This window comes from Bidens hawaiensis, unplaced genomic scaffold (assembly GCF_021521415.1).
Source record: "Bidens hawaiensis isolate Kalapana, Puna unplaced genomic scaffold, B.hawaiensis_p1.1 tig00013347_1, whole genome shotgun sequence".
Classification (NCBI taxonomy): Eukaryota; Viridiplantae; Streptophyta; class Magnoliopsida; order Asterales; family Asteraceae; genus Bidens; species Bidens hawaiensis.
Genome location: NW_027492132.1, coordinates 60,845 through 73,172, shown reverse-complemented (window position 1 = coordinate 73,172; position 12,328 = coordinate 60,845). Strand labels below are relative to the sequence as shown.

At 35.3% G+C, this 12,328-nt stretch overlaps 1 pseudogene; it reads left to right on the top strand.

Annotated features, from left to right (window-relative positions):
* Nucleotides 1-3,959: 3,959 nt before the first annotated feature.
* Nucleotides 3,960-6,109, top strand: LOC143543893 (exocyst complex component EXO70H1 pseudogene; annotated as a pseudogene).
* Nucleotides 6,110-12,328: the final 6,219 nt, after the last annotated feature.

The following is a 12,328-nucleotide window of genomic DNA, read 5'->3' as shown; positions in this document are numbered from 1 at the left end:
ATTGGTGAATTTATAAAATTTTACATTTTACACACAGTTTGTATTGTTAAATAAGTTTCTGAATATTTGAATAGTTATAATTATTAATTTCATACAACTTTTATTATATTTTATCGAATTAAGAAACATGAACAATAATGTAGTCTATAATTTATACCGATAATAAACAATATAGAAAAACATATTATTATAGTAAGGCTTATGATCCTCCCACACCACTAGAGATCCTTTCATACCATTTTTTCCTATACGGCTTGTATAGGGCTATACGGTCGTATAACACATGAATTGTGTTAGTTTGGGTTGAATGTTTGTCGGCCATTATTTGTAGTGCCTCGTATAGCCCTAGCTATACGAGTCATATAAACAATTTTTTGGACACAAATTTTTGAAACCATATGTTTTATGTGATTTATGAATTTAACATCTTATGTAGCCATCATCCAAATATATTATCTAACTTGTATCATTTTTTTAAGAAATTTTATCCGCTCTCATTTTCGACTCTTTCATGTTTTATTTCACTTTTATAGAATTATATTTTATATTGAAAAGTTGAATGATATGATATTTTAGAATAAATAAATTGTCTATTAAAATTACATAACATATTCGCCTAAGTATTTGAAGCACTATACGGCTCGTATATGGTCGTATAGTTGTTTTCCGGCAGCGCTTAACAATGTTCAAAGGCAGACTGACTTTTTCTGAAAAGTTTTCTACATGGTCGTATAGCCCTATACGGTTGTATAGGCTTTATGGTGTGTCAGGGAGTAATATGAGCCATTAAACACATATACGGTTCGTATAGGCCTATACGGTCGCTTAGGCTGCAAAAGGCTGTTTTTTTATATCATGTCAGTCATGCGTAGCCTATACGGGGCCCGTATAGACTTATATGAGCCGTATAGTTATGTCCAGTTAGCATGAGGTGGTGTATGAAAATCATGTTTAGGGGTGCAAACGAGCCGAGCCGAGCCGAGCCCGAGCTCGACTAGGCTCGAGCTCGGCTCGTTTACTATTTATAAATTATTTTTTTATATAATTATAATATTTTATATATTTTTTCTATTATAATTTTATGTATAAAAGAATATATATTATTTAGTTATATTTATTTATTTTTTCATAACATTATATTTATTAATTAATAATTACTAAATATATATTTAAAAAAATTATGGCAGGCTCGTTTAGGCTCGTGAGCCAGCTCGAGCTCGAGAAGTAAAGCTCGGGCTCGGGCTCGTTTATTAAACGAGCTTATTTTTAGGCTTGAGCTCGGGCTCGGGCTCGATAAAGCTCGGCTCGAACTAGTTTTTTAACGAGCCGATCTCGAGTAGCTCGCGAACAGCTCGGCTAATTTGCACCCCTAATCACGTCCCTATAGTAAACGTTCAATACCATATATAATTGATTAAAAAGTAGTTTATGATCAATGCAACTTTTACACTATAAGTTATGCATGTGTTATGTGTTGCTGCTTAGAAACTAAAAATTACAAGAAGTCACCACTTTTCCTTGATGTTTTATGTATTAGTGTCCAAAATTTTAATGGCTTGTAACACAAATCTAAGACTGATCCTTGAATATATTTTATATGGGAGAAGTTCAAAAACAAAGGCATGGTTGGAAACTATACTTAGAGATGGTGAAAACATGTTATGTGAAGAAAATCTAGTTCAACCGTATAAGGGTCAGCCTAATATCTTGACCGGAGTAGATTACTGTAATATGATTTTGGAGAGCTAATACCAATCTAGCATACAAAATAGAACACCGTGAGTTCATTACGAGAAGAGAAAGAGGGGGGGGATTAGAAAACCCTTTTCCTTAGGACATTCTCAAATAGAAATAGAGAACGAAGTAACTAGAAAGGTTGTTATAATCGCCTTCTTCTAGAGGGGGGATTTCTTCTCGTAACCACCTTTTGGCGTGTCAATCGTTATGTGTAGTGAGAGACTAATTGTTTAGAATGACTGAGTCTGGATCCTTTTACCATTGGCATGGAAGGAATTTTTATAGCCTGAGAGGTTGGGAAGGATTGAACCAGCTGTCACATTCAATCGAACCTTATATTCTCATGAACGAGCAAATTTTAGGTCTGTGATGGGGTGTAATAGCTAGCATATTGAGACAAGTTTCACCATATAGTACAACGATGGCGTCTTGTGATTGGTTATTCGTACCATCGTAGTCCTTTGGGGAATCTTGGACTATGACTGGCTTCGATATTACCCATCGCACGTTGTTTGCCTCTCTTATGGGTGACAAGTCTTCTGCTCATGCGTAATGCCTGGGTTATTAAACTTTACCTAATGCCAACGCCCGTGAACACTCGCCCCAAGGTATGATAATGCGATGAGATAAAACTCATTTAGTTCAAGAATCCAACTAGTGAACACCGCCTATTTAAGGCACGACAATGCAGTAATATAAAATTTGTTCAGTTTAAGAATTCAACTAGTAAACACCACATATTCACCTAGTCTCTCATCATCACCTGATGCCACAAAAACTAAATTATAATGGCGGGAGTCAAACCCGTGTCACATAAACACCAAGTCTTTTCCGGATAGCTGTACCACTAGCTCCTTGGCATAAGTGAAAGTTAGACACACTATTATTTTAAAGATTTTAAATAATGCATTCTTCTTGTTTCTTAATTTGGTATTATAACTTAATGATTTATCTATCATTATCTATAATGATATTCTTATGATCTTATCCACATGGAATAAAAAAATAAGAATACCCACCCGGCACCACCCTCTTATCCAAACCTCATCCAAAGACGCATCAAGGGCGTGGAGTTGGAGATAGTTTAACGCAAATTCATACCCACTTACTCATTAATTAATCGAAGTGATCATACACAAGGTAATATTTTATTCATAATCTCAAACTAAACAACATTGTTTGATAAAGTTATAACCATGAAGGAGTTATAGTGGAAGGAAATGAAGCCGAAATTTCCTAGTCATTTGACCCAACAAGAATATCTCAATCTTCCAGCTGTAAAAACATGTGTTGCCGCGTAAGCCTCTCCCATGCGTCAGATCGTCCATGGCACGTCATTTATGACACGTTAAAAATCAGATATCATATCTTATTCTAGAGTCTCCGCTAAAACATATTAGGCTCAAATTTTAATTATAAATGATGTTTATAAATGTTAAACTTAATAATTTTAATTACTTAAAGAGAATAAAAAGAAAAAGTATTGCTTATAATCTATTACTAGTATTTTTAATTTTTACCAGATGAAATTGTTATAAAGAATTACTAAACTTAATTAATAATTCATCTATATCACATTCAATGTAAACAAGTGTGAAAAATTCAGGACCATAAACCAAAACTTAAAAATCATTTTTATGCAACCATCGCAGGTTTATCAGGATGATCAATGGGTTTTACCACAAAGTTTTTTTCCTGGGCGTTGAATCAACAAGTGCATATCATTGAATGGAAGAATTTCTTTTAGGATCGAACTTGGATAAGTAGATTTTGGTTAATGTTATGACCAGTTGAGAGACACGCCGCTAATAATAATAATAATAATAATTTTTATGCAAAAAAAATAACTAATTTCAATGAATTTTCTTTGCATGTTGCAATATAATAACGCACTACATTTATAACCGTGTATTATCGTACAACGGACTGGAACACATTTCTGTTTACACTTTTATGACTTGAAACTAATTTATCATCGAACTCGGCTGTGAAGAAAATCTGTCCACTGGAACATTTCTGTCTCCCACACAAAATGGATAAAAGTCAAAAACCGTTACCCAAACAGAAACTTTGTCTTTTAGATTGCGGTCCACGCATCCTGCTTTCTCTCTCGTCTATATATACCCCTCATGTCACCTTACAATATTATTCTTATTCTTACACTTCCAAATTAATTCCATATTTCATTATTTTCCTCACACACCAAAACTTACAAATTTCATTTCAAAACAATAAACACCACCCATTCAATAATATTCATCTTTACCACTATTCATACTACTATTAAAAAACAATATGAAGAAATTTTGTTCATCTCCAATCCGATCTTCATCTTCTTTCATAGCTCATTATCCATCACCTTCACGATTCAGTTTACCGGCTCCCAGTAAAAGTCTAGCAGACTCGGTGATGCTCCAGACAATGGAGGTCGCCGAGCCTGTCATAGTCAAATGGGACCCGGAAGCCTCGACCTACGCGAAGGTCACTTCGCTGTTCTACGAGAACCGTAGGGAGGCTTCCGAGTTTATCAAGCTTGTAAACAAGCTTCATAAAGCGATGCATGCATTAGCTGCTGAGAATTCAAACTCCGATATGCTTATCAGAGCTCAGCATCTAATGCAGATCGCTATGAAACGGTTAGAAAAAGAGTTTTACCAAATTTTGTCGTTAAACCGAGCCCAATTGGACCCGGAATCCGTTTCGACTAGATCGTCTCGTACGTCATCGAGTTTATCCGATTTCGCTGATGAATCTGATCATGATGAGATACGAGTGGCTGCGGAATTGATTACTGAGGTTGAAGATGCTGCTGAAGGAGTTATGAAGGATTTGAAAGCGATAGCGGATTGCATGATATCCTCCGGTTATGGTCGAGAATGTGTTAATATTTATAAAGTTATACGTAAATCTATCGTTGATGAAGGTATATATAAGCTTGGAGTTGAAAAGATGAAGCAATCACATGTTCATAAAATGGATTACGAGGTTTTAAATCTTAAAATCCAGAACTGGTTGGACGCTGTGAAGATTGCGGTGAAAACGTTATTTTACGGCGAAAGATTATTATGCGATCAAGTTTTCGCTTCGTCTGATTCGATCCGTGAAGCGTGTTACACGGAAATTACCAAAGAAGGAGCTTTAATATTATTCGGGTTCCCGGAAAATGTAGCGAAAAATAGTAAGAAGTCACCGGAAAGAATATTCCGGTCGTTGGATATGTACACCGGAATAGCTGACCGGTGGCCGGAGATTGTTTCAATATTCTCGTTTAATTCGACGACTGTCTTCGTCAATCAAGCGCTCAACGCGCTTGTCAAACTCGGTGAGTCAGTACGACTGGACCTCACCGAGTTTGAAACATTATTAAACAAAGAGTCATTGAAAACGATTGTCCACGGTGCCGGAGTACATAAATTTACATCCGACACGATGGACTACCTCTCGCGTCTCGGAGATTATGGCGTGTTGGAAGACATATTGTTAGAAACTCCACCGCCGGAAAAAGTTCCGATACCGGAAACCTTTTTCGATAAATCGGTTTTAGAAAACTCTCCGGCGCCCGCGGTGTCGTTGTGGTTAGCGTGGCTCGTATTCGTCGTCGTGTGTAAACTCGATGGGAAGGCGAAGCATTACAAAGACGTGTCTCAGTCGTATTTATTTCTCGCTAATAACCATCAACATATTATTTCCAAAGTCCGATCGTCAAATCTCCGGTATCTATTAGGTGATGACTGGATCAGCAAACGTAAAGCAGACGTAAAAACGTTTGCAGCCAATTATGAACGGGTCGCATGGGGCCACGTCATTGATGCCATACCTAAAAGCTTTAATAGTTTGACCAGAGACCAAGTCAAAGATTCTTTCAAGAGAATAAATAGTGTGTTTGAAGAGACACATAGGAAACAGTTGGCTGTTGTCATACCGAACGGTAAGCTTCGGGATGAGATTAAAGTTTCGGTTGCGAGAAAGCTATTGCCTGCGTACACGGAGTTTTACAATGCGAAGAGAGTTGAGATGGGGAAAGAAAGAAAGTATGTGGGAGTTGTGAAGTACGCGCCGGATGATATGGGGCATGCGCTTTCGGATTTGTTCTTTGGGTCCGGGAGCGCATCAGGGTTGGGTTCGGTGTCGGTTTCTTCGTCTTTGTCGGAGTCAAGAAAGTCGCTTTCGCGGTGAACGTCGTGCGAAGCCGTACTGGTTTTATTTAATAATTAGTAATTGAGATTTTGCCCCACCCGGTTGTAGGGGATTTGTATGTATGTGTAAATACAATATATGTCCCTTTCTCATGGGAATATGAAGTACAATCGGATCGATCCGTTAATAAAAAATTACTATTTGAGGTTAAATATTAATTCTTAATTGTTTTATTGTGCATGTGATGTTTGTTGCATATCAATCTTGTTTTGTAATTTCTGACTTGTTTAAATGATAAAAGTGTGATTAACTTACTAATTGAAAACCAAAGTTATGTATAAAATGAGATATATATAAACGGGAAGGGTGATATATATGAGAAATCAAAATGAAACCGAATGGGAGAATAAGAACCACATGGACGCGATATTAAGGAGAGAAAATATTGTTGAGGTAGCAATGATAGTCTTTAAATGGATTAAACATGCCTGACGTGTCTTTGAATCATTTAGCAATGTTAAGGATGTGAGTTCATTCATAACCTATTTTTTTCTAAAAGCACCTAACCGACGAATGTTGTTAAAACGATTAAACACCCAACATGCCAACATTGAATCATCTCCTTCCGAAATAATCATACACCTCCTGAATCGAGTTTTATCATTTATACGTGTGTATTTTCTAATAATATACAAGATGGTTTAAGTTTTAAGGAATTTAATAGCATAAAAATATAGGAAGTTAATCTGAATTGATTTGAAAGGTTGTAATGTTTTTTTAAATCTTCTTTATTTTTGTATTTCTTTGTTTACGGGGACAGGGAAATGTGAACCTCTTTTGAATTCATGAAATTACCCAATAGGATGTAGCCATCTCATCAAAACTCGTGTGAATCCAAACGAACCCATATCACTTGCGGGTGGTGTTTAGCTCCATCATCTAAGCTCTCAACTTTCCTAACTAAGAAAATCAACCCCCTGTCTTCTTATTTTTCTATCATCCGGCATGGGTTCGTGAACTTGAAAATGATCCCAAATTGACATCTAGCATGATGGAGGCAGTTGCATTGGTGTTCCCGGCCAACCCATTCTACCCTAAACATGTCTCCTTACCAATTGTCTTCTCTACGAAACCAGTGTTTTTACACGTTTTGTATTGGTTTGGATTTCCTTTTTTTCACATTTTTAGTTATAGCATGTTAAGAATATGTTCAACACAACCTTATTTTGAAGTGAACAAAACAACTAATTATGCAAGTATATACGTTTATATATATAATATCTACATACTCCTCAACCCCACCCCTATATGTTGAGTTGTTGATGATACATCTTTTCACGTGTACGCATTCATGTACCAAAAGTCCAAAACCACCCCATTAGAAAACTAAAAAGTTCACAAGAAATAATAATTAGAATTTAGTAAAAGCGTTCAACTAGACACAATCTTACTAAAACTAATCCTTAAGCAGGTGTGCCCTTGGAATCAACATAGAAGTTTTATGATCACACAAGACCATGCAAAATCGAATGCGAAATGTCAAAAATAATATATATGACACGTGTAAGGTGTCACGATTTTTAATATTAGGCTATGTTTTATGGTAATCGCTAAAGTGTGCTAAGGCCTTGCTACGATGGCAACTAGTAACAAATAAGACATCACACGTCAGCACAACGAGGGTGTGAGGGTGGAGGTGCAATCATTTTACTCCACCTCACCTCAATCATATTTCACATTTCACTCTATCATAGCATACCCAATTTGATGTGATATGTGAAAATCCCTAACGTCTATGTGTCACGTTTTTGACAAACTCATATCTCACATTTCACACATTGCATAATACATGAACACCTTTGTCTAAGACACATTTCAACTTAGAAAAGCATCTCTGAGTTGGTGGGTCGGTTTTTGGGTAATTTTATTCTAAGATGACAACTACAAGACTAACATAAAATAGACACATTGATACCGAAATCATTGAACACGACCTTTTTTTAATATTATTATTACGTTTGACGTTATTTTTTAAAAATAGTATTATATTATACTTGTGGCCATTACTAACTCCTCAAAATTTTGGGCTGCGTAAATGTCTTGTGGGCCATTGTTTCCTTCAATTTGTCCCAATAATCGTAAGATAATTGATAATTGACCTCATGAAGAAATTGGAAGTTTGAAACTCATTTTCCTAAATTTTCAAGAAATTAATTAATGATGTGAAAAGAGGAAAATTCTTATTTATTCTATATATATTTGATGCTTTTATGTACGTGAAAATCTATATTTTAAATAAATAAATAGTACTTTTTTAAGTAAAATATAGCATTTTTGTCGTTCAAAAAATAAAATAAAATAAAATAAAAAATAGCATTCTTCATGTAAACATATTTAATTGAAGTCGTTAAATTAGTGTCTAATTGTTTTTCTTTTTTCTTTTTTTTTTAATCGCTGTGAATTATTGACAACTAAATACATGCGCTTAATATTTATATTAAACATTGATTTTATCATTATATATAAAAATGCTCCAAACAAGTTGATTACACATTCGCTGATTGTTTATATTATTTTGCTAGTTTTAGATATGGTTTTGATTCTTACCCTTTAGTTCTGCACACAATGAACGTTGAACGACCAAGTGAACTTATACGAAAAGGAAAAGAGATTTTAAAAGAATTTGATTTTTTGGTTATGTAAGTTTCTTTTTATATAGTTTATTTTGAATTAATAAATTGATTTGCTTGTAATTTACTTTTAATTTAAAAGAAAACGAAAAAAAAACTCTGATGTCCATACCAATTTTGATAGTCTTTTACTTAATTTGATTGAAAATAAGGTGGTTGTCTCTCATTGCTGGGACTAGTACTCCATGAATTTGGGTACTCCTCATTTACTTTCATGTCTTATTTGTTACTAGTTATCACTTAGGCTCGCGAGGTTATATACACGGAATGGTTAGAATAAAACACTCACTCAAGTTGTGAAAAGTCATGAAAATCTAATGTAATAATATTTTTTTAAACATATATGTAATATACTTTATTATATTTAATAAATTTTTTTAAAATTATGCATCAAGTTGTTAAATGTTTGTTACACATTTGTTAAATGAGTGAGAAAAATGAAAGTAACTTTTTCAGTTTTATTCACTACCACACAAAACTAACCTTTTTACTAAAATACGTGACAAAGAATGAGTTTGGAGGGTTATTACAAGTGGAATGTGTTTTCTTTGTATAGTTTCCTGTTATATACGCATCTATTCGTTCACTATACATTGGCTTATGAATATCGAACGCCAGCATGTCACATTTGGCCAAGTAAGCTCGTCCATTAATTATTAACCCGCTTGATTCGTGGAGTTCATGGAATTAAAATTGACAAATTCTAGTAGAAAACATTAAACAACTTTGATGGGCGATCAACATTTTTGAAGCTCATGAATAGACTTGTTTGGATGGAAATGAAACAATCAAAGTTCCCCACAAGGATCAAATCGATCTCAGCCACAATTATATAATTATACATTATTGGGTCATAAAGCATAAAGGACTACATAAAATGATAAAAAGGGACACTTTGATGTTTGACTTGCACATGGTCATTTATATATAACTTGTTAAAATTGAAGTCCATCACCATTTGGCCCACTTCAATTATGATGGATAATAACACTGTCCGTTAAAGCAAGACCAACATGACAATGCCTTCATATTCTAGCCCATTCTATGGAGGACCCGAACTTAGAGGTGGACATAAAACATGGTTCCGTACCTGACCTGAACCCGGAACCAGACCTGTGGGAATGAACCAGGTTTTAGTATCTTAAAAAAACCATACTAGAACCAAACGAACCTATCAGAATCGGTTCCACCTCTACCGGTCAAAGCCCGGACCTGACCCAGCCAGAACCCGACAAAACTGGTCAAAAACCAGATGATACCTGAAACGGTTCCTACCCGATCCGATACTTGACTTTTTTGACCAAACCTGTAACCAATTTCTGAAAAAATCCGGTTTGTCCATCTCTACCCGAACTAACATATTTTCATCTTCACAATATTGTATTTGATTGTCAGTGTAACAAAACAACGGTCAACACCGTACTCATTATTTCACTAATTTATTTGTTATTTAATATCTTTTTCTTTTTATCCTTTTCTAACTCGTAGTCTTCTTCTTTTTAAAATATTAATTATCACTTGAATTATTTCCTAATATATATATTACAAATGAACAATTCTAAACGACTCTAGTAATATAAAACACTATCTAAATTGCGAGCAAGTTCTATAAATTAAAGAAATATGCTACATTTTTATATTTTTCATTAAAGAAAAGCTAAAATAGTTGACGTGAAACCTAAAATTTGAATGGTTCATGTGCATGAAACTTTTTTACTTTAACAATTAAATATATTTGATGATAGTTTAAGGTATATGAGTGTTGTTGCTTGGTGGTTCATCAAGCAACTAAATATCTAAAGTCTCCAAAACGATGACCGTCTAATAAGCTAATTAAATATTAAAAGATGATTAATTTGCTTAACTAGTGGACATGACGTTTCCTCGCGTTAGTGCCGGTGACATTGACATTGTTAAGTACGTAAAGAGAAATGCATGAAGTTGTGACAATTTGTTTTTGAATTTCGAAACATAGATAAATAAGTCATGTCGCAATGGTATCTTAGAAAATTAACAAAAAGTTATGTTGTAAAAATGAGCGTTAAAAAACACGGAAGCAATTTAAAAAACAAAAGTATATCGTATTTGACACGGCTCGTTTTCAATAACATTAGAGTTTAACAAGGTAAAAATTGGGGATTTCACGATTTTTACACAAGTTGTAAAATAATCATACCCATTATACAAACATCGGACGTGGATGCAGGAGAAGATGGGTGGTCGTTGGAACGATTGTAGGAGAGAGGACTTGAGAGTAGTGGTACAACCAGAGTATGTTATCACGTCAAGTTGAAGCAGAGGAGAGAATAGAAGGTAAAAGAGAAGAGCGTGTGTAAAAAAGACATGTGTCTCGAAATCACACAAACAACTTGTACAATATGCAAAAATAAAAGTAAATGATGAATAGTACCATAATGAAAGAGCAAGCTAATTTCCAATTTAATAGATATATAATGTACGTTTCCACTATTTTAGTATTCAGTTCTTATATAATGTTTAAAGGCTTCTCTTATGACATAATTCCGTGTTTGAGTTTGATTCAACTGATTTGAGCGGCCTGACTAGTAAACCAGTAATATGGTTGATTCAATAACCAACTCCGTTTTCAAAACAAGGTCGCATTTTGGTGATCGGTTATGGTGGATGTAAGACTGTGGTAGTTGGTGAAGAACTTGAATAACATGACATATTCCGATAATGGTGGTCATGGTGGATGGACGGTGGTAGTTGTGGAGGTGAGTGACCAACTTAGAGAACATGGTGAAGAACAAGACCATGTTAAACTAATTGAAAACCTCTAGCATGGATTACAGAAAGGAATACAGCGTTTACATTTTTTACAAACATTAATAATATTATAATAGTGCATTTCTTTAATAAAATTGGGATAAACTTTAGGTAATGTGAATTCAGAAAGGAAAAAAACCTAGGTGGGATTTTTTTTGTTTTTATTAATCCTTTCCACAGCTTTATATATAAAAGTACATAACATAAAGACGATTTTTTTTAATTTACTAAAAAGGTATAAAGTATGTGAAGAAACACTAAGCGACCCCGGGCAGATTACGGATAATCTGGGGGTTAAATAGATGTTTCCCACGAGGGGTTAGATCCGGCAAAGATGGTTCTTCTGATAACCTGCAAAACAGACACCGTGAGCTCGTCACTGAGAAGGGGGGGGGGGGGGTACCTCCTTATGACCACCCTCCGGCGTGAGAATCAGACTAGATTGCTCTTGAATATAAGTGTATATTAAGAGATTGCTAGAGCAGATATCAAGTATAAGATGTAAGATACAAGATAAGATGAGATGATAATACCATTTGGGGTATTTATAGCCGAAGGTAGGTTTCCAAGAGGGTATAGCCGGTTGAATAGTATTCCTGTTCTACCAACTGTGGCCTACGCACGTGCCATGCTGGTAGTTGGTGGGTAGGCAGCGGCTGACAGTGACCAGGCCTGCTGTGTACTATTCCTTTTCCACCAACTGCAGGCTATGCACGTGGTATGACAGGAGTTGGTGAGTAGGTAGCGGCAAATAGTGACATACAGTACAAGAGCATGCTGCTCGCCATACTGTTGTCAATGGGCTGTTGTATCTCTGGTCAGATCTTTTGCCCATACCTCGTCAGGTACAGTACAAAAGATCTTCCAGTATCGTACGGACTGGCTCATTTGGGCGGGAGTATTCCCCCTCCCGCCTTTGTGCGGGATTGTTCCCGGCTTTGCTCATTCCTTCAGGTGACTACTGAATTATTGAGAGC